The sequence below is a fragment of the Rutidosis leptorrhynchoides genome, chromosome 10 (genome assembly GCF_046630445.1).
Source record: "Rutidosis leptorrhynchoides isolate AG116_Rl617_1_P2 chromosome 10, CSIRO_AGI_Rlap_v1, whole genome shotgun sequence".
In the NCBI taxonomy this organism is placed as follows: Eukaryota; Viridiplantae; Streptophyta; class Magnoliopsida; order Asterales; family Asteraceae; genus Rutidosis; species Rutidosis leptorrhynchoides.
Window position 1 is genome coordinate 117,825,756 of NC_092342.1, and position 24,275 is coordinate 117,850,030.

Genomic DNA, 24,275 nt, shown 5'->3' on the forward strand with positions numbered 1-24,275 from the left:
AACTAAGTGTGTTGTGTGTTACAGATCCTTTTGATCCTTTGCACATGTACATTTCTTTTTAATAGTAATTCTTGCTTGCCTTTCAAAAAAACAAACATTTATTATATAATTTATAGTTAAGTAATAATAATATATATAATATAATAATATATATTAGAATAAATCAAACTTTAATTAAATGAATAAAAATTTCTTTCTGTTAAGAAAAAGTAGTTCTTACTACCTTTAGTGGCCTAGTTCTTGACTATTGACTACTGATGATTATCAGAGGGAGTATATGAGAGGTGTATATATTAGAAAAGTGTGTTCACTAAACTCAAAAATGGTACATCTCATTACATGCATTTTATGCATATTTATAGTACATTAAATTACTGTACATTTACTCGTTTCATTTACAACTTGTGGAAATATAGATGGAATAGTATGAATACACTAAATTGTCATTCCACAATGACTTTTGTGTATATGCATTTATTGTTTCACAACACTCCCCCTTGGAAGACAATTTTGCTTCGTTAGAGATCAACTTGTACTGCCTCATTAAAAACCTTGCTAAAGAAAACCCAGTGGGAAAAAAACTTTAGCTAAGGGAAAAAGAGTGCAGCATAGAGTTGACTCCCTTGAAGTAGACATCGCTGAGTTGTTACATATTTTGAACACGCCTCATGCCAATATCGTGAACGTGTTTTCTGAAAGTAGCAGTTGGGAGTGCTTTGGTGAAAAGGTCGGCATAGTTGTTACTGGATTGAACATATCTCATTTCAATCTGGTTATCTTTAATGAGATTTTGAGTATATGAGAAGAATCTAGGAGGTATGTGTTTTGTTCGATCACTTTTGATATACCCTTCTTTCATTTGTGCTATGCAAGCTTCATTATCTTCATAAATAGTTGTTAGACTTTTATCGCGTTCTAGTCCACAAGAATCAGTAATGATTTGTGTCATTGATCTCAACCAAAAACATTCCCGAGTAGCTTCATGTAATGCAATCACTTCAGCATGATTTGATGATGTTGCAACAAGTGTTTGTTTTTGAGAACGCCATGATATTGTGGTACCTCCATTTAGGAATACATATCCAGTTTAAGATTTAGCTTTATGTGGATCAGATAAATAACCTGCATCTGCATAACCAACTAAATCTTGTTTTGAATCGTTAGAATAAAATAATTCTAAATCAGCAGTTCCTCGAAGGTAGCGAAATATGTGTTTGATACCATTCCAGTGTCTTTTGGTAGGAGCTGAGCTGAACCTTGCCAACAAATTAACTGCAAAAGAAATGTCAGGTCTTGTACAATTTGTAAGATACATAAGAGCTCCAATTGCACTAAGATATGGTACTTCTGGTCCAAGAACATCTTCATAATCTTCACGGGGACGAAATAGATCAATGTCGACATTGAGTGATCTAACCACCATAGGAGTACTTAATGGTTTTGCCTTATCCATATTGAAACTGTCAAGACCCGTCCTAATCCATCCGGACGAAGTCCATATTGATTATAAACGATTCACAACAGTTGATTACATCGCGAGGTATTTGACCTCTATATGATACATTTTACAAACATTGCATTCAAATTTAAAAGACAATCTTTCTTTACAATGAAAATTGACGGCCTGCATACCATTTCAGAATATATTCAACTATAATTGACTTAATAATAATCTTGATGAACTCGATGACTCGAATGCAACGTCTTTTGAAATATGCCATACATGACTCCAAGTAATGTTTCTAAAATGAGCAAATGCACAGCGAAAGATTTCTTTCGTACCTGAGAATGAACATGCTTTCAAGTGTCAACCAAAAGATTGGTGAGTTCATTAGTTAACATAAATAAACATTTCCATAATTTTAATAGACCACAAGATTTTCATTTCCATTTCTCATAAATATATGTCCCATGCATAGAGACAAAAATAATCATTCATATGGATTGAACACCTGGTAACCAACATTCACAATATGCATATAAAAATATCCCCATCATTCCGGGATCCTCCTTCGAACATGATATAAATTTTGAAGTACTAAAGCATCCGGTACTTTGGATGGGGCTTATTGGGCTCGATAGATCTATCTTTAGGATTCGCGTCAATTAGGGTGTCTGTTCCCTAATTCTTAGATTACCAGACTAAAAAGGGGCATATTCGGTTTAATAATCCAGCCATAGAATGTAGTTTCATTTACTCGTGTCTATTTCGTAAAACAGTTATAAAAGCAGCGCATGTATTCTCAGTCCCAAAAATATATATTGCAAAAGCATTTAAAAAGGGAGTAATGAAACTCACCTAATGTATTTTGTAGTAAAAATACATAGAACGACATTGAACAAGTATAGGGTTGGCCTCGGATTCACGAACCAATTATCATTTGTATATTCATTAATACATATGATCGTAATTAATCAATTTCATATATTATAATTTTATATATTATTTATTTAATTTGTATATATATTTGAAAATGATTATTATTTACATAGATATATATATATACATTAAAAATATCTAATTTGTTTTCTATGAATATGTATATAAATTTGATAATATAATATATTCATACTAATAGGTGTTATTACTTAATAGTATATTTTCATGCACTTAATAATATAGCAATTAAAAGTTGTATTTGGTTATAATGTTAATATTAATAATAACATTACTTATAATAATAATAATAATAATTATAATAATTATAATGAGAATCATAGTAATGATAATAGTGATATTAATAATAATACTTCTAATAATATTGATTTTACTGTTAATGATAGTCATGATAATGATTTTAGTACTTACATAAAATATACGTGATAATATTAATATTTCTTATGTCAATATTAACTCTCTTATTATTTATAAAAAAATATATAATATTAATACTAATATTTACGAAAATGATAATAATTTATATTACTTTCATAATAATAATAACAATAATAATAATAATAATAATAATAATAATAATAATAATAATAATAATAATAATAATAATAATAATAATAATAATAATAATAATAATAATAATAATCCTAATTGATTATAATTCTTATATTAGAAATAACAATAATCATAATACTTTTAGTTTGATTAATGATAACGATACTTCTAAAAATGTTGATTTTAACAATAACGATAATAACTTATTTTATTAATAAAACCTATATTACTAATACGAATAATGATTATCATTATGATAATAATAACAATTATAATTATAATACTAATAATAACAATAGTAATAATAATACTAAATGTTAATACTTTGTAATAATAATGTTAGTATTAATAATATTAGGAGTAACTTACTTAGTCATAATAATATTAATATGTGTTACATAATACCACTAATAGTCATAATACTACTTATAATGATAATACAAATAATAACAATAATAACAATAATTATAATAACAAAAATAATGATCTTTAATATGTAAAACTACCTTCAAGCAGGCCCTTTAAAAAAAAAATGTCCCTCGCAGGGTTTGAACCCGAGACCATCTGATAACCCGAAACATCCTCTCACCATTGAACCATTTCAATTTATCTGATTTATAACACCTTCTATTAATTATAACCCGTAATACTTTGTTCCTCTTCTACTTCAATTACCCAGTCGACACAAAAATCAAACAATAATTCTAACAGCTAAACCATTATATGTTTTAGGAGTTATAAACGACACTGAATTAATTATAGGTGGATTAAAATTAATTAAAACAGAGAAAATATAAAAAAAAAAACAGCACTGCTACTGCCGTTGCTTTTTTTTAACAAAAAAATAAATTGTGATTTCGATTTTGAAAGCTTTTTAGACAAATGTTACAACATGAAATAGTTTCTAAATGGTTTGTATAGTCTTTCTGACTCTTCAATTTTAACAGAAACATAACAAGTAACTCGAATTCGTTTGAAGAACAAAATTTGACTTTTTATTTCAAAGATTTTGACTTCGAAATTAGAACTCGATATTAGGAATTGGAACTTGATATTTTGCAGAAATATTGAGTAAGACATTCCTAAAAAGACTACATTAATAGATTTTGAAATATGATTCAAATTTGAGTATTTGCTTTTTCAAAATTCAAGAACACTAACTCAAAATCAAATATCGAATTCTAGATTGTTTTAGATAATAATTTCAACATGAAATAGATTTTAAATGACTCCTATAAACTTTTTAGATCATCAATTAAGCTTAACACATAACAGGGATTTCGAATTTTACCAAGAACAATTTCTTTGACTTTTGAAATTCGAACTTTGACTCCAAAATTGAGATTCGATATGAAAAATTGAGAGTTGAATCTTTCCAGATAGTTTGAGTAGAAGGTTTCCAACACAATTGCATTTATACATTTTGAGAATTAAATCGTTTTTGAAATTTTTCAAAAATTTGTACAAAAACAGGGAACCGAGCTGTATACGGTTTCTGTTTTTATTCTAATTCAATAACTTGAGTTTATTATATTTGGTAATCGATAATGATAGTGAAAAGGAATTGAAGTGGTTCAGTGCTAACATAATTGATCATTTATATGAAGGCCCGTGATTAAAATTCTTCTCAATCAGACAAAATAAATAAGAATATAACCCTATTTGATAAATTCGTGTATTACGTACTGGTTTGAGATATAAACAAAAATATAAAACAGTTTGATTATGATGCCTACCCGAAAATCATGCTGTATATTATTTTGTTTATAATTAATAATAAGGTTAATAGCTATTAAATATAAATATATTAATGTTATAAAATACTGATAAGTATAATAAAAAATAATAATAATAATATTATTAATCAAATTAAGTCTAATGGTAATAATAGAAATAGTGATAATAAATATTAATAATACTAATATTAATAATTATTATATTAATAATAATGATTAAAATAAATCATGGTAAGTATGATAATAAAATGATAATAATAATATTATTAATGTTAAAAAATAATGATTTTTAATGATTTAGGTGTTAATAATATTTGATAATTCTACAAATAATAATTAAGACATATCAAGTTACATGTATCAAATCTCTTATTAAAACAATAATATTTATAATACTATTAATACTATTAAATAATATTCATAAATCAAATGTACTAGATTTCATATAATAACATTAATGATACTGTTATTAATATTAAAATTAATATTAATATTTATATTGATAGTGAAGATATTGATTTTAATACAACAACTATATTTTAAATTGTATTTTATATTATTAATTACATGATATAATATGATAGCCTTTAATGAATATTTATTATTTATATTATAATACACATATAATAATAATTAATCATAGAATTTATAGTTATATATATAGATTCATTTTAAATTTACACTCACTTTCTTTGTATTCTATTTTACGTATTTAATTCAAATGTTTAAATTATATTTTATAATTTCAATTTAATATACGTATACTTACATTTACATATACATATTTATTTACAAATAATTGTTCGTGAATCATCGGGTATGGTCAAAGGTCAAATGTATACATGAACGCAGCTCAAAGGATTTTGAGACTTTAACATTACAGACTTCGCTTATCATGTCGAGCTTATATAAAGATTAAGTTTAAATTTAGTCGGAAATTCCCGGGTCATCACAGTACCTACCCGTTAAAGAAATTTCGTCCCAAAATTTGAGTGAGGTGGTCATGGCTTACAATAAAAATGTTTTCATGATCAATATGAGTTGATAATTAGAGGTTTATCATTATTGAATAATAATGATAAAATAATTCGATTATTCTAAGAATACGAGTGAAGCTATCGCAAAAGAGTGAATTGGAGAAAATAAGATTTCCTTAGCTTTTGTCGTAAACAGGGTTGAATTTGGATAATAAGGTGTGTCTTAACTTTTGACGTTGTCTTGGTTGAATTCCGGAATTCAAGGGATATGAAGAAAATCTTCGAAATCTAAAAGATTTAATTCTTCGGTGAATAAGGAAATTAAGATCTCTCTAATTAAATACGGTGATCTGCTTCGACTACTCTGTCTGATATTTCCATTATAAATTAAACTCTTCCGTTCCATTATTCTCACTATTCCTATACTTTCCTTCTTGTTTCATACATCCAAAAGATTCTGAAAATGCTTAATCCAGTTCTGACCCTTGTTCTCATCCTTACTATCGCAATAATCATTCTCCTTTTCCAACTTCCACCAGAGAAATCTGCTTTCTTCTACTTTGCCCTTGGGATTATAATATTCTTAATTATACCGTGTCTTTATTTTGCTATTCGTATTAATATCTACGGTTTGTGACCTCTGTGTTGTTATTGGGCTTATATTTTCTCTTATATTTTAGAGTTCTTTACCTTTTTATTCTCTTCTCGACCTCTAGTAAAGCGAGTAATTGTCCAGAATTCGTAAGTATGGAGTTTCAAATAAACTTAGTGCTCTAAACATGAAAGAACATATTAGAACGATTCGATTTGTCAAATTACCAGAATCACTGAGAATAGAACTATCAAGAATATATTTTCTTGATATGTTCCGAAGTTAAACAGAATGAAAGGGTTTTGTAACATGACACATGATGACGTTATGATCTGTGAATCATCATGTCTCATTAGAAACTCAGCATGACTTACTGTAATATAATCACGTTGATCAAGTGTCATTATATTATACTAACGCATGCATCAGTTCCCAACATTACTTCAATAACATTCATATTTTAAGCTCGAAAGTTTACAGAATATAGAAACTAACAGTTTCTATATGATGTAACACTGATAGCTCAAAGAGATAAATGATTTCAGATAAGATTAGTTATGAAAATATATTCAGAAATATCGAGGATATTTATAATGAAAGATACGATAATATCTTTGAATATCTAAGATCAGAGGATGATGGAAACTATTGTCCGCAAGGGTTTATAGTAAGGAGAAAGATATTCGCTAAAGACTTCGGCAGGCATTGAATCATTTGGATTTCTTTGAAGTCAAACTTATTCTTTATGATTTGTCAACGGCTTCCTTCATAGTTTCGCATAATCCGCTTTTCGGTACTAAATTTTCTATTGAGTGTTTCCAATACTCCATTCTTTATTATCAAACTTTCGATGGTTAAGGTCGTGTACAGTTTGTGCTGCTGTATTCAGCTTCTTCAGAATTTGTGGTATTGATTTGTAGACTGGGTGCTTTTCAGAATTTCAGAATGGAAGATCATAATTCTAAGAGATAAATGTTATATGTTTACATATAACTGTTGATGTAGACATGCTGCGAGATTTCAAAATACTGATTACTGATTCTCGGTATTTGGTACGACAATTCTCGTTATCAGATGTAGATGAGTAGATGATAGGATTTCAATGAATATAATAACTTTTCATGAAGTCAAAGATCAATGAAGTTGCTGGTAAGTTTACTGCTAATGTAGTTAGATATAAACGGTTTCCCAGTAACGAAAGCGAAAAGACAACTTATATATCAAGATTATAATAAGGCTAATTCGATTGAAAAAAATCGAAGTTGAATTGCTGAAGCTGTGACAAAATTGGCTAATTTAGAAAGGAATTGCAAAGTTATTTTCGGTGATAACAATACCAAAAGAGCTAGCACAGATACGTGTTAAACGTTTACTCAGATTTAGAGAATTTTTCAGGTGCATAACTATATGCATCAATCTTTTCTTCCGTATATGAAGTGCGGTTGGTTCATCCTCTCGATTGAGGTGTTTTCAAGAATCATGAAAGGTTTGAACGCAGATTGTAATCATCAAGATACAAATGAGGTTTAAGATGAAATCAAGTGGCAAACTTGAAGAATTGTTTAGTTTCATATGTTATAATCAATATTTTAATTCATTTTAATTGTCCAATATCATTAGTCCACAGTCGAGAGTCCACAGTTGACAGTCCAATAATTCATATATAGTTTAATATATAATATTCGAATTAATTAATACGTATCGTGACCCGTATTCATCTCAGACTCGATGACAACTCAAAGTATATATATTATTATAGAATCAACCTCAACCCTGTATAGAGAACTCGATCATTACTGCATATAGAGTGTCTATGGTTATTCCAAATAATATATATATATATATATATATATATGCATCGATCTGATATGTCAAAACCTTGTATACGTGTCCCGATATTTAAAGTGCGTAAAATAAATACAGAAATTAAATGACGATAAATAAAATGCGTAAAGTAAATAATAGAAATTAAATGAGGATAAATAAAATTGCGAGAATTAAAATTGCGATAAAATAAATTGCGATAATTAAATTGCGATAAATAAATTGCGATAATTAAAATGTAATCAGTTAGCTAGGAACAATTAGCTAGGAACAGTTAGCGTGGATTCTTAACAAAATTCCTCATAGTTAATTTGTTTGTTTCTAACAAATTTTATTTCGTCAAATGTTTTCTTCATTATGCCACTTGTTGGATTTATGATAAATCAAAATCCCAATATGAAATTGGATGAATATGGTTATTCTGTGGTGAACGAATTTGTATATCGGTGGATGTAAGTAGGATAGTAAACGACTATTGAATCAGCTTCGAAGAATGTACAGTATAACATGTTAATATGAAAGTTAAATATTTCCTCGGGTATTATCTACCCGTTAAAATATTTTCACCATTAACAGTTTGTACAAAAGAGTTTTTAATTACAATCTTTATGAAAACATATATACATATATATTTTCTTTAGATGCAATCATGGATTTAATGAGTTAATATGATATTAACTCATCTGATTTACCGTTAAAACAAGAATATATAATCTCTAAAACATTAGAGGTTACATAATCGCTATGTCGAACGAAGAAAAAATGATGTAGAACGTCATATAGAACGATGATTATACTCGAGGTACAGAATGAAATGTTGAAGCTGGTGACGCGGATGTTGTTATTGGTGGTACTAGTGCTGTTGGTGCTGAGGCTGGTGATGTTACTGGTGTTGGTAATACTGCTTGTGCTTGCAAATTGTGTATCGTGCTCTCTAAAGTTAACACTCGAGCTCGGAGTTCTTTAACTTCTTCTACTAACCCTGGTTGGTTATCAGTGTGAGGTAGAGGTCGGATATCTTCTCTAGTTCCGTTAATGGTAGCCTCAAGACAAAAAATTCTAGCAAAAAGGGTATAAACGGTGTTGCGAACAGGTTCGCCGGTGAGCGGGTCGAGTACTCCAAGGTTAGGTGGTAGATTCGGTTCATGATATGGAGTACCTTCTTCCCTTCTCCATAGGGTGAGTATGTCGCGAACCCACCCCCATTTTATCCAGTAATCACGATAGTTGATTGGTTGATGTGCTCCTGTCACGCTGTCTTCGGAGTCAGATGAACGTGGTTGATTCGTAGAGACCATCTTACGCGATCACAGAAAAGATTTTTGATATGAAGAGTTTAGTGACAGTAATTGATAGTTGAATGTATTCTTAATGCATAATATGCATAGATATATATAGTACCAGGATCCCTTAAATTACAGAGAAATTTACGAGAGATATCAGGCAAGGTCTACAATAACAGATACGCTAAGATATGAATTCTGTCTATACACTATTCATGCAGTCAATTCAGTAAAACGTGTCTAGACTAAGAATAATGAGCAGGTAATTTCCTAAGGATGATAAGCAGATGATTTCTGACAAAAAAGATAAACAAAACTTTTGACATGCAGACACGGTCGAAGTCCAGACTCACTAATGCATTCTAACGACTATCGATTAGACACACTAATGCATGTCCTGGTTCGCTAAGACCACCGCTCTGATACCACCTGTCAAGACCCGTCCTAATCCATCCGGACGAAGTCCATATCGATTATAAACGATTCACAACAGTTGATTACATCGCGAGGTATTTGACCTCTATATGATACATTTTACAAACATTGCATTCAAATTTAAAAGACAATCTTTCTTTACAATGAAAATTGACGGCCTGCATACCATTTCAGAATATATTCAACTATAATTGACTTAATAATAATCTTGATGAACTCGACGACTCGAATGCAACGTCTTTTGAAATATGCCATAAATGACTCCAAGTAATGTTTCTAAAATGAGCAAATGCACAGCGGAAGATTTCTTTCGTACCTGTGAATGAACATGCTTTCAAGTGTCAACCAAAAGGTTGGTGAGTTCATTAGTTAACATAAATAAACATTTCCATCATTTTAATATACCACAAGATTTTTATTTCCATTTCTCATAAATATACGTCCCATGCATAGAGACAAAAATAATCATTCATATGGATTGAACACCTGGTAACCGACATTCACAATATGCATATAAGAATATCCCCATCATTCCGGGATCCTCCTTCGGACATGATATAAATTTCGAAGTACTAAAGCATCCGGTACTTTGGATGGGGCTTGTTGGGCCCGATAGATCTATCTTTAGGATTCGCGTCAATTAGGGTGTCTGTTCCCTAATTCTTAGATTACCAGACTAAAAAGGGGCATATTCGGTTTAACAATCCAGCCATAGAATGTAGTTTCATTTACTCGTGTCTATTTCGTAAAACAGTTATAAAAGCAGCGCATGTATTCTCAGTCCCAAATATATATATTGCAAAAGCATTTAAAAAGGGAGTAATGAAACTCACCTAATGTATTTTGTAGTAAAAATACATTGAACGACATTGAACAAGTATAGGGTTGGCCTCAGATTCACGAACCTATTATCATTTGTATATTCATTAATACATATGATCGTAATTAATCAATTTCATATATTATAATTTTATATATTATTTATTTAATTTGTATATATATTTGAAAATGAATATTATTTACATAGATATATATATACATTAAAAATATCTAATTTGTTTTCTATGAATATGTATATAAATTTGATAATATAATATATTCATACTAATAGGTGTTATTACTTAATAGTATATTTTCATGCACTTAATAATATAGCAATTAAAAGTTGTATTTGGTTATAATGTTTATATTAATAATAACATTACTTATAATAATAATAATAATAATAATAATAATAATAATAATAATAATTATTATTATAATAATAATAATAATAATAATATAATAATAATAATTATAATGAGAATCATAGAAATGATAATAGTGATATTAATAATAATACTTGTAATAATATTGATTTTACTGTTAATGATAGTCATGATAATGATTTTAGTACTTACATAAAATATACGTGATAATATTAATATTTCTTATGTCAATATTAACTCTCTTATTATTTATAAAAAAAATATATAATATTAATACTAATATTTAAGAAAATGATAATAATTTATATTACTTTCATAATAATAGTAATAATAATAATAATAATAATAATAATAATAATAATAATAATAATAATAATAATAATAATAATAATAATAATAATAATGATCCTAATTGATTATAATTCTTATATTAGAAATAACAATAATGATAATACTTTTAGTTTGATTAATGATAACGATACTTCTAAAAATGTTGATTTTAACAATAACGATAATAACTTATATTATTAATAATACCTATATTACTAATACAAAATAATGATTATCATTATGATAATAATAACAATTATAATACTAATAATAACAATAGTAATAATAATACTAAATGTTAATACTTTGTAATAATAATGTTAGTAATAATAATATTAGGAGTAACTTACTTAGTCATAATAATATTAATATGTGTTACATAATACTACTAATAGTCATAATACTACTTATAATGATAATACAAATAATAACAATAATAACAATAATTATAATAACAAAAATAATGATCTTTAATATGTAAAACTACCTTCAAGCAGGCCCTTTAAAAAAAATGTCCCTCGCAGGGTTTGAACCCGAGACCATCTGATAACCCGAAACATCCTCTCACCATTGAACCATTTCAATTTATCTGATTTATAACACCTTCTATTTATTATAACCCGTAATACTTTGTTCCTCTTCTACTTCAATTACCCAGTCGACCCAAAAAGCAAACAATAATCCTAACAGCTAAACCATTATATGTTTTAGGAGTTATAAATGATACTAAATTAATTATAGGTGGATTAAAATTAATTAAAACAGAGAAAATAAAAAAAAAAACTGCACTGCTACTGCCGTTGCTTTTTTTTAACAAAAAAATATATTGTGATTTCGATTTTGAAAGCTTTTTAGAGAAATGTTACAACACGAATTAGTTTCTAAATGGTTTGTATAATCTTTCTGACTCTTCAATTTTAACAAAAACATAACAAGTAACTCGAATTCGTTTGAAGAACAAAATTTGACTTTTTATTTCAAAGATTTTGACTTCGAAATTAGAACTCGATATTAGGAATTGGAACTTGATATTTTGCAGAAAGATTGAGTAAGACATTCCTAAAAAGACTACATTAATAGATTTTGAAATATGATTAAAATTTGAGTATTTGTTTTTTAAAAATTCAAGAACACTAACTCAAAATCAAATATCGAATTCTAGATTGTTTTAGATAACAATTTCAACATGAAATAGATTTTAAATGACTCCTATAAACTTTCTAGATCATCAATTAAGCTTAACACATAACAGGGATTTCGAATTTTACCAAGAACAATTTCTTTGACTTTTGAAATTCGAACTTTGACTCCAAAATTGAGATTCGATATGAAAAATTGAGAGTTGAATCTTTCCAGATAGTTTGAGTAGAAGGTTTCCAACATAATTGCATTTATACATTTTGAGAATTAAATCGTTTTTGAAATTTTTCAAAAATTTGTATAAAAACAGGGAACCGAGCTGTATACGGTTTCTGTTTTTATTCTAATTCAATAACTTGAGTTTATTATATTTGGTAATCGATAATGATAGTGAAAAGGAATTGAAGTGGTTCAGTTCTAACATAATTGATCGTTTATATGAAGGCCCGTGATTAAAATTCTTCTCAATCAGACAAAATAAATAAGAATATAAAAAGATATAAAGCTTGATACACTGCTAACGATTTTTAACCCTATCTGATAAATTCGTGTATTACGTACTGGTTTGAGATATAAACAAAAATATAAAACAGTTTGATTATGATGCCTACCCGAAAATCATGCTGTATATTATTTTGTTTATAATTAATAATAAGGTTAATAGTTATTAAATATAAATATATTAATGTTATAAAATACTGATAAGTATAATAAAAAATAATAATAATAATATTATTAATCAAATTAAGTCTAATGGTAATAATAGAAATAGTGATAATAAATATTAATAATACTAATATTAATAATTATTATATTAATAATAATGATTAAAATAAATCATGGTAAGTATGATAATAAAATGATAATAATAATATTATTAATGTTAAAAAATAATGATTTTTAATGATTTAGGTGTTAATAATATTTGATAATTCTACAAATAATAATTAAGACATATCAAGTTACATGTATCAAATCTCTTATTAAAACAATAATATTTATAATACTATTAATACTATTAAATAATATTCATAAATCAAATGTACCAGATTTCATATAATAACATTAATGATACTGTTATTAATATTAAAATTAATATTAATATTTATATTGATAGTGAAGATATTGATTTTAATACAACAACTATGTTTTAAATTGTATTTTATATTATTAATTACATGATATAATATGATAGCCTTTAATGAATATTTATTATTTATATTATAATACACATATAATAATAATTAATCATAGAATTTATAGTTATATATATAGATTCATTTTAAATTTACACTCAATTTCTTTGTATTCTATTTTACGTATTTAATTCAAATGTTTAAATTATATTTTATAATTTCAATTTAATATACGTATACTTATATTTACATATACATATTTATTTACAAACAATTGTTCGTGAATCGCCGGACATGGTCAAAGGTCAAATGTATACATGAACGCAGCTCAAAGGATTTTGAGACTTTAACATTACAGACTTCGCTTATCATGTCGAGCTTATATAAAGATTAAGTTTAAATTTAGTCGGAAATTCCTGGGTCATCACAGAAACGTTTTAAAACCTTTTCAGTATAAGTTGTTTGATGTACAAGTAAACCATTGGGCATATGCTCAATTTGTAAACCAAGGCAATACTTAGTTTTTCCGAGATCTTTCATTTCAAATTCTTTCTTTAGAAGTTGAATGACTTCATGGATCTCTTTATTTGTACTTATGATGTTTAGATCATCGACATAAACAGCTATGATCACATATCCGGATGTTGTTTTCTTAATGAAAACACATGGGCAAATAAGATTAATTGTATACCCTTTGCTTATCAAGTAATCACTTAATCGGTTATACCACATGCGACCCGATTGTTTCAATCCATATAAAGACCTTTGTAATTTAATTGAGTACATTTTTTTGGGTTTTGCAGTAGATGCTTCCGATACCTTAAATCCCTCAGGTATCTTTATATATATATATCACTATCAAATGATCCATATAGATAAGCAGTAACAACATCCATGAGATGCATTTCTAAATTTTTAGAAACTACCAGGCTGATTAAGTATCTAAAAGTAATTGCATCCGTAACAGGAGAATAAGTTTTCTCATAATCAATTCCTGGTCTCTGAGAAAAACCTTGAGTAATAAGTCTAGCTTTATACCTTGTAACTTCATTTTTCTCATTTCTTTTTCGCACAAAAATCCATCTATACCCCACAGGTTTCACATCTTTAGGTGTGAGCATGATAGATCCGAAAACTTTTCTTTTATTGAGCGATTCAAATTCAGCTCATATTGCTCCTTTCCAATGATCCCAATCATGTCTATTTTGACATTCCATGGCAGACTTTGGTTCTGGATCATCATCATCATTCATGATGTCATATGCAACATTATATGAAAATATCTCATCGAGATTTTTCATTTCATTTCGGTTCCATAATATTTTTGAATGTGCATAATTGATTGCAATTTCCGTATTGACGTCATCAATCTCCTCTACAAAAGGAGTATTGATTTGTGGTTCTTTTTGAACACTTTCTTTTACTTCATTATCAGTTGATTTTCTTTTTCGAGGATTTTTATCTTTGGAACCAATTGGTCTTCCACGTTTCTGGCATGACAAAGACTCAAGAGTGACATTATTGCCAGCTTTTGGAATTTCAATTCGAGCTGGAGCATTTGCTGCTGGTATATATAATTTAGTCACTCTTTTTGTATTAGTAAATGCATCAGGCAATTTATTCGCAAGTTCTTGCATATGCATTATTTTTTGAACTTCGGTCTCGCATTCTTTTGTGCGAGAATTAAGATACATTAATTGAGGTTCACACCATGAAACATCATTTTCTTTACTTTTTATTTCTCCCCCTAATTTAGGGAACAATGTTTCATTAAAGTGACAATCAGCAAAATGTGCTGTAAAAACATCACCCGTCATGGGTTCAATATATCTTATGATTGAAGACGTTTCATATCCAACATATATTCCCATCCTTCTTTGAGGATCCATTTTAGTGCGTTGTGGTGGTGCGATAGGAACATAAACCGCACAACCAAATGTTCTAAGGTGGGAAATATTTGGCTGATGGCCAAAAGCTAGTAGCAAGGGAGAATATGTATTGCTTGCACTTGGTCTAATGCGAATCAATGATGCAGCATGCAAAATTTCATGACTCCATACAGATACTGGGAGTTTTGTTCTCATTATCAATGGTCTAACTATTAGCTGCAATCGTTTAATTAATGATTCAGCTAAACCATTTTGTTTATGCACATGGGCAACATGATGTTCAACAACAATCCCAATAGACATGCAAAAATCATTAAATGCTTGAGGCGTAAACTCACCAGCATTATCCAGCCTCACCCTTTTAATAGTATAATCAAGGAAATGTGCTCTCAATTTAATAATTTGAGCAAGAAATTTTGCAAATGCCACATTTCGACTTGATAATAGACAAACATGAGACCATCTACTAGATGTGTCTATTAGGACCATGAAATATCTAAATGGTCCACATGGTGGATGAATTGGTCCACATATATCACCTTGAATCCTTTTAAGAAACATTGGTGATTCCTTTTCAACCTTAAGAGGTGATGATCTTATTATCAATTTTTCAAGTGAGCATGATGTACATGGGATAAGTGCATCATGAGGGATCTTTTGATCCGTCAATGGATGTCCATGTGTATTTTGAATTATTCTTTTCATCGTTGTTGATCCTGGGTGGCCTAATCTCTCATGCCACAGATTGATCATTACATGATCACATGCCTTTTCATTAACTACCATGTGTGCTTCTGGTACATTTATATATGTATAATGTAAACCAGAACTAAGTCTTGGTAGTTTTTCAATCACATGATTCTTGTCAGTGATACTTAAATATTTATCATTTTCTGTTGTCACTGACTGATAATCATATCCATTTTGGTATATGTCAGAGAAGCTTAACAAATTTCTGTTTGACATGGGAGAAAATAAGGCATTATTTATCAAAAAATTTGTACCATTTGGTAACATTAATTTTACCTTTCCCATTCCTTTTATTAAGTCCGAAGGACCTGATATAGTATGTACAGTTCCTTCTGTTGCTTTAAAATCAGTGAAGTATTTTTTAGATTTGAGTATAGTGTGTGTGGTACCACTGTCTGCAATACAAAGATCCCCATCATTTGACTGATTTTGCACTCCAGTAGTGTACATCATGAACTTCAAAATATGAGAAACAAATAATGAGTACATAATTCATCAGTATATTACATTCAAAATATGTTATAAATGAAAGTACATAATAAGGAAACATATAGTAGAGTAGATATGGTATAGATCGAAAATCTACATCCATTTATTTGATAGGACATATAATAGGATATATATATATATATATATATATATATATATATATATATATATATATATATATATTCTAGAAATTTATTCATTAAAGTAGTCACTTGTTGGCTCAGTGATTTTTGTATCAAGGTCATCCACAAGGTTTACCTCTTTTCCTTTTCCCTTTAGGGATTCTTGATATTGATTAACAGAATATTGATTTGTTCGATAGTTTTTATACCAGTGGCCAATTTTACCACATCGATAACAAGAATCTTCAATATTCTTTGAAGAGCCTCCTTCAACATTGTGGTTTGTGAGATTGTATGGTGGTTGGGATTTATAATTTTGTAGATTATTATTTCTTTGTCCACGACCACGACTACCATAACTATTACGACCATGACCACCACCACGACCATTACCATAAGGGTGATTTTGAACATAGTTATGATTTTTATTCTTGTTATGGTAATTTCCATGATGATGGTTTTGGCCAATATGACCATGACCTCGTCCACGTTCTCGTCCATGTGCATTTCTTATTTTATTATTATTATTGTTAAAAGCATTAGCTTCAGGGAATGCTAGTGCACCCGCAGGACGAGATTCTTGATTTTTCATCAGTAATTCTTTATTCACTTCTGCAATTAGGATATAAGTTTAAAGTTTGAAAAAAGTTTTGTAATTCTGTAATATCAAATTTTCTTGTACAGTTATGTTTGCAGAATGCATTGTGGAGAAAGTTTTCTCCATCATATCAGCATCACTTATTTCTTGACCACAAAATTGCAGCTTTGAACGGATCTTGAACATATCTGAGCTGTATTCACTTACCTTTTTAAAGTCTTGGAATCTTAGATTTCTCCATTCTTCCCTCGCAGCTGGGAGTAATATTTCTTTTTGATTATCGAATCTACTCTTAATACTTTCCCATAAAACATGTGGATCTTTGATAGTGAGATACATATGTTTTAAGGTGATATCAATATGTTTACGAATAAAAGTAATTAATTTTAATTTATCTTGATCAGAACAAGCATTGTTTGTTGTAAATTTAGTGTAATTTTGGGTTTTAATCTACACTTGTAAATGGGTTTGGAGGTACGAAGTGTACACCCATTAAGTGATAGATTACCCTAACCCAAAAGTGGTTTTCCATTATTTACTATCATGACTTGGTTTACCTGAAATTTTTCTAAGTATTTTCAGTACTAAGTTTTCTTAGTAAGCTGAAATTTGGCTAAGTGTTTTGTGCTGGTTGTTTTGCATTGCTGGTCCTTGTACTGGTTGTTCTGCATTGCTGGTCCTTGTGCTGGTTGTTCTGCATTGCTGGTCCCTGTGCTGGTTGTTCTGCGCAGCTGGTCCCTGTGCTGGTTGTTCTGCGCAGCTGGTCCCTGTGCTGGTTGTTCTGCGCAGCTGGTCCCTGTGCTGGTTGTTCTGCGCAGCTGGTCCTGTTTGCTGGTTCCTCTGCGCTGCTGGTCCTGTATGCTGACTTTTGTACTGCTGGTCCTGTATGCTGACTTTTGCGCTGCTGGTCCTGTTTGCTGATTTTTGCGCTGCTGGTCCTTTTGCAGTGCTGGTTCTTAAGAGACAGCAGTAAGAAAACACTTAACACAATTTTGAGTGATTACGGAAGAATTATTCTTGCACCCACTTTTGCTTTAGTGGTTGAAGGAATAATACTTGTTTATTATAAAGTGATCACTCATGCTTTGATAGTTGTAAAATATAATATTTGTTTATTGTAAAAGTAACAACTTTTACTTTAATGATGGAAGTGATAATATTTGTTTATAGAAATATTCTTCCTGTAACCACTTTTGAATATATTATAGAAGATTTTTTTATTAATCAATCAGCCAATTGATTTTAATAAAAGACTCTTTCATGATTAAGGGTGTATATAAATATATTAACCAATATGCATGAGAAATATACACAAGTTACGAACACCAAAATATTCTTCTGCAAAAGGAATTCTTGTTTCTGCCAAAACAAGAATTTAATCTCTGTCTTATCCCAAAGTGATATTCGTGTAACCCAGGCTATAAGGGTCGAATAATTACTTTCGGAAAGTGATACCACGATTCAGTGATTTATCCGGCTATCGATTATTTTACCCTACAAGAAAGAATTTAATAAAACCTCCAACAATCGAAAGTAATTATTCGACCCTTATATTCGATGGCGGCTACGATGAAACACATGACGGTGAATTTCTCCAAACTTGATAAGTTTGAGGGAATTGATTTTAGGAGATGGCAAAAGAAGATGCACTTCTTTCTGAGCAGCATGAGTGTGGTGTACGTACTCAGCACACCAATTCCTGAAGATCATGGTGATGATGCCACTATTGAACAAATTCGGAAAAGGTGCAAGTGGGAGAACGATGACTACATCGCTAGAGGTTTAATCCTCAATGGTATGGCTGATTCCCTTTTTGATATTTACCTAAATGTTGAATCTTCTAAAGAACTATGGGACTGTTTAGAAACCAAGTATATGTCTGAGGATGCTTCTAGTAAAAAGTTCCTTGTGAGTAATTTTAATAATTACAAGATGGTCGATTCTAGACCAGTCTTGGAACAATACAATGAGCTCATTCGTATACTTGGTCAATTCACACAACATAAGATGAACATGGATGAGTCTATTCAAGTCTCAAGCATAATTGATAAACTACCTCCATCTTGGAAAGAATTTAAACATTCTTTGAAACATAAGAAGGAGGAGTTAACTCTTGTTGAGTTGGGTAGTCATCTGCGTATTGAGGAATCCCTCAGGTTGCAGGATAATGACAAGCCAAAGAGCAACGAAGTTGCTGGTACGTCTGTTGTCAATATGGTGGAACATAAAAAGTTCACTAGTAATAATGACAAAGAGGGCAAACGTAAACATCAAGGTTATAACAAGGCTAATCCGAACAAGAAGTCTAAATTGACTTGTTGGAAGTGTGGTAAAACTGGACACATGAAAAAGGATTGCAAGGTTATTTTTGGTAATAATAATGCCAAAGGATCTAGCACAAGCGGTTCGGGAAATGGTTTAAACAACCACAACTCGAAAGGTCAGAATATATTTAATAATTCAAATGAGAATTATTATGTTTCATATATATCTGAGGCTTATTTTGTGCAGGATGATGATGTCGCGTGGTGGGTTGACTCGGGAGCCACCACCCATGTATGCAAGGATAGATTTTGGTTCAAGACTTACGAGTCCGTGACTGATGGATCAATTCTTCATATGGGAAATGAGTCAACAGCCTCTGTTCATGGACGTGGAAGTGTGGATTTGTGTTTTAGTTCTGGAAAAACTATTTGTTTGTTTGATGTTTTGCATGTACCACAAATAAGAAAAAATTTGGTTTCCAGTAGTGTGTTAAATTGTTGTGGTTATAAACAAGTGATTGAATCTGATAAGTTTGTTTTGTCAAAACATGGTATGTTTGTTGGTTTTGGTTATTTATGCAATAGAATGTTTAGACTTAACATTAATCACTTGAATGTTAATTTTGCTTTTATATCTACTTCTAGCATAAATAATTCTACACTTTGGCATGCTAGACTAGGACATATACACTTTAAAAGAATGCAAGATATGTCTAAAGATGGATTAATACCGGCTTTTGACATGAACAATGAAAAGTGTAAAACGTGTATTTTAACAAAGATCACTAAGAAACCATTTCAAAATGTACATCGTGATACTGAAATTTTGGAATTAATACATAGTGATTTATGTGATTTGCATGCTACTCCTACTTTAGGGAACAAGAAATATTTTGTGACTTTTATTGATGATGCTTCTAGATTTTGCTATGTTTATTTGTTACATACTAAGGATGAAGCATTAGATAAATTTAAAATATTTAAAACTGAAGTAGAATTACAACAAAAGGCTTTGATTAAAAGACTTAGAACAGATAGGGGAGGTGAATACATTGACCAATCGTATTTTCAATCCGTTGGTATTATCCATGAGACCACAGCTCCTTATACTCCACAACAAAATGGTATATCTGAAAGGAAGAATAGGGTCCTTAAGGAAATGGTTAATTCCATGTTATCCTATTCGGGTTTAAGTGAAGGATTTTGGGGGGAAGCTATGTTAACAGCTTGTTATTTGCTTAATAGAGTTCCTAACAAAAGAAACAAGATTACACCTTATGAACTTTGGAATAAAAGGAAACCTAACTTGAATTATCTTCGGGTATGGGGCTATAGGGCGGTTGTAAGACTACCTGATCCCAAGAAGAAAAGTTTAGGTGAAAGAGGTATAGATTGCATATTTGTTGGATATGTTGAACATTCCAAGGCATATAGGTTCTATGTAATAGAGCCTAATGAGTTTGTCTCAATCAATTCTGTGATTGATTCAAGGGATGCAATCTTTGATGAAAATCGATTTTCATCTATACCTAGACCAAAGGATATGATTCCAAGTAACAATGGAATCAATAAGGATTGTAATGATGAAGTCTCTGAAAAGGCTGTTGATCAGTCACTTGAGCTTCGGAAAAGCAAAAGAAAAAGGAAACCTAAATCATTTGGACCAGATTTTCAACTATACTTAGTTGAAGGTTCTAGGGATGATGTTTCTACCCAATATTCGTATTGTTTCAATGTTGATGATGATCCTAAAACATATGATGAAGCAATGAGGTCTCAGGATGTTGCATTCTGGAAAGAGGCAATTAATGATGAGATAGATTCTATCATGGGCAATAACACTTGGGTGTTAGCTGATCTACCTCCTGGTTGCAAACCTTTGGGTTGCAAATGGATTTTCAAAAAGAAGATGAAGGTGGATGGAACTATTGAAAAGTTCAAGGCAAGGTTAGTCATTCAAGGCTTTAGACAAAAGTCTGGAATTGACTATTTTGATACTTATGCTCTCGTGGCACGTATCACTACCATTAGACTGCTGATTGCTTTGGCTACGATTCACAATCTAGTTATTCACCAGATGGATGTGAAGACATCATTCTTGAATGGTGAATTGGATGAGGAGGTTTATATGAACCAACCTCAGGGCTTTGTCATGCCAGGAAATGAAGGCAAGGTGTGCAAACTTGTGAAATCCTTATATGGTTTGAAACAAGCACCTAAGCAATGGCATCAAAAGTTTGATGAAGTGATTTTATCTAGTGGTTTTAAATTAAGCCAAGCAGATAAATGTGTATATAGTAAATTTGATGATTCTGGTAAAGGAGTTATAATTTGTCTATATGTTGATGACATGTTAATCTTTGGGACTGACCAAAGTCAGGTTGATTTAACAAAAGAATTTTTGTCATCAAAATTCTCCATGAAAGATATGGGGGAGGCTGACGTTATCCTTGGCATTAGGATCAAACGTGAAAGTAAAGGAATTTCGATTTGTCAATCTCATTATATTGAGAAGGTGTTGAAAAAGTTCAATTGCTTTGAATGTAATCCTGTGAGTACCCCTGTTGATCCAAGTGAGAAGCTTATGCCTAATCAAGGTGAAGCTGTATCACAACTTGAGTATTCTCAGGTGATTGGCTGTTTGATGTACGCCATGACTTGTACAAGGCCGGATATTGCTTTTGCTGTGGGAAAACTGAGTAGATATAATAGTAATCCTAGTACTCATCACTGGCAAGCAATTAGGCGGGTACTGAAGTATTTAAAGAAAACTATGGCATATAGTTTATCTTACAGTGGATTTCCTTCGGTAATAGAAGGATATTCTGATGCAAGTTGGATAACCAATATTGAAGATCATTCTTCAACGAGTGGTTGGGTGTTCTTGCTTGGGGGAGGTGCTATTTCATGGGCTTCTAAGAAGCAGACATGTATTACCAACTCAACGATAGAATCTGAGTTTGTTGCTTTAGCTGCTGCTGGTAAAGAAGCAGAATGGCTTAGAAACTTGATCCATGAGATACCATTATGGCTTAAACCTATAGCACCCATGTCTATCCATTGTGATAGTGCCGCGACATTGGCAAAGGCTTATAGCCAGATGTACAATGGAAAATCTAGACACTTAGGTGTCAGACATAGCATGATTCGTGAACTCATCATGAATGGGGTGATTTCTATAGTGTTCGTGAGGTCACAACAGAATTTAGCTGATCACTTGACGAAGGGATTGGCAAGAGACTTGGTTGACAAGTCTGCTGTGGGGATGGGTTTAAAGTCCACATAAATTTCTAATTATAAGATACCCAATTCCCTTCCAATGAAAATTAGAAGTTGAATTCAATGCGGAAGGCTTATATTTAGAAATTTGGAGTACATAAATTTTATATCATCCCAAGGTAAGGAATGTACTCGGACCTGCTGAAGGTGAGGTTGAAGTCTAGCTTCTTAACAGTTCATTTGAAAAAGTGCAAGAGCAGGTGCATGACTGAAGTGAACTACCTATGTGAATGTGAAGTTTTTCCGCTTCAACAAAGCTTGGACTTTTAGCTTTGGATACATTCATGAAAGGATATGGACACATGGCTTGTAAAGTGTCAGGATAGCTTTAGAGTATTTGAAAACTTATGTGTATATTATTTTCAGTTATTCAAATGGGTTGAAGGGTTCAATTCTTAGAACACCCCGATTCTCGAATATTTGGAATGTGTAATGTACTAAGGTGAAAATTCAATCTTCAAGATATTTTCATTTATGCATGAGTTTTGTTTTAATTTGTTTAATTTTCATGAAACGAATTGCACTAAATTGGGGAGGATTGTTATAAATTTAGTGTAATTTTGGGTTTTAATCTACACTTGTAAATGGGTTTGGAGGTACGGAGTGTACACCCATTAAGTGATAGATTACCCGAACCCAAAAGTGGTTTTCCATTATTTACTATCATGACTTGGTCTACCTGAAATTTTTCTAAGTATTTTCAGTACTAAGTTTTCTTAGTAAGCTGAAATTTGGCTAAGTGTTTTGTGCTGGTTGTTTTGCATTGCTGGTCCTTGTACTGGTTGTTCTGCATTGCTGGTCCTTGTGCTGGTTGTTCTGCATTGCTGGTCCCTGTGCTGGTTGTTCTGCGCAGCTGGTCCCTGTGCTGGTTGTTCTGCGCAGCTGGTCCCTGTGCTGGTTGTTCTGCGCAGCTGGTCCCTGTGCTGGTTGTTCTGCGCAGCTGGTCCTGTTTGCTGGTTCCTCTGCGCTGCTGGTCCTGTATGCTGACTTTTGCGCTGCTGGTCCTGTTTGCTGACTTTTGCGCTGCTGGTCCTGTTTGCTGATTTTTGCGCTGCTGGTCCTTTTGCAGTGCTGGTTCTTAAGAGACAGCAGTAAGAAAACACTTAACACAATTTTGAGTGATTACGGAAGAATTATTCTTGCACCCACTTTTGCTTTAGTGGTTGAAGGAATAATACTTGTTTATTATAAAGTGATCACTCATGCTTTGATAGTTGTAAAATATAATATTTGTTTATTGTAAAAGTAACAACTTTTACTTTAATGATGGAAG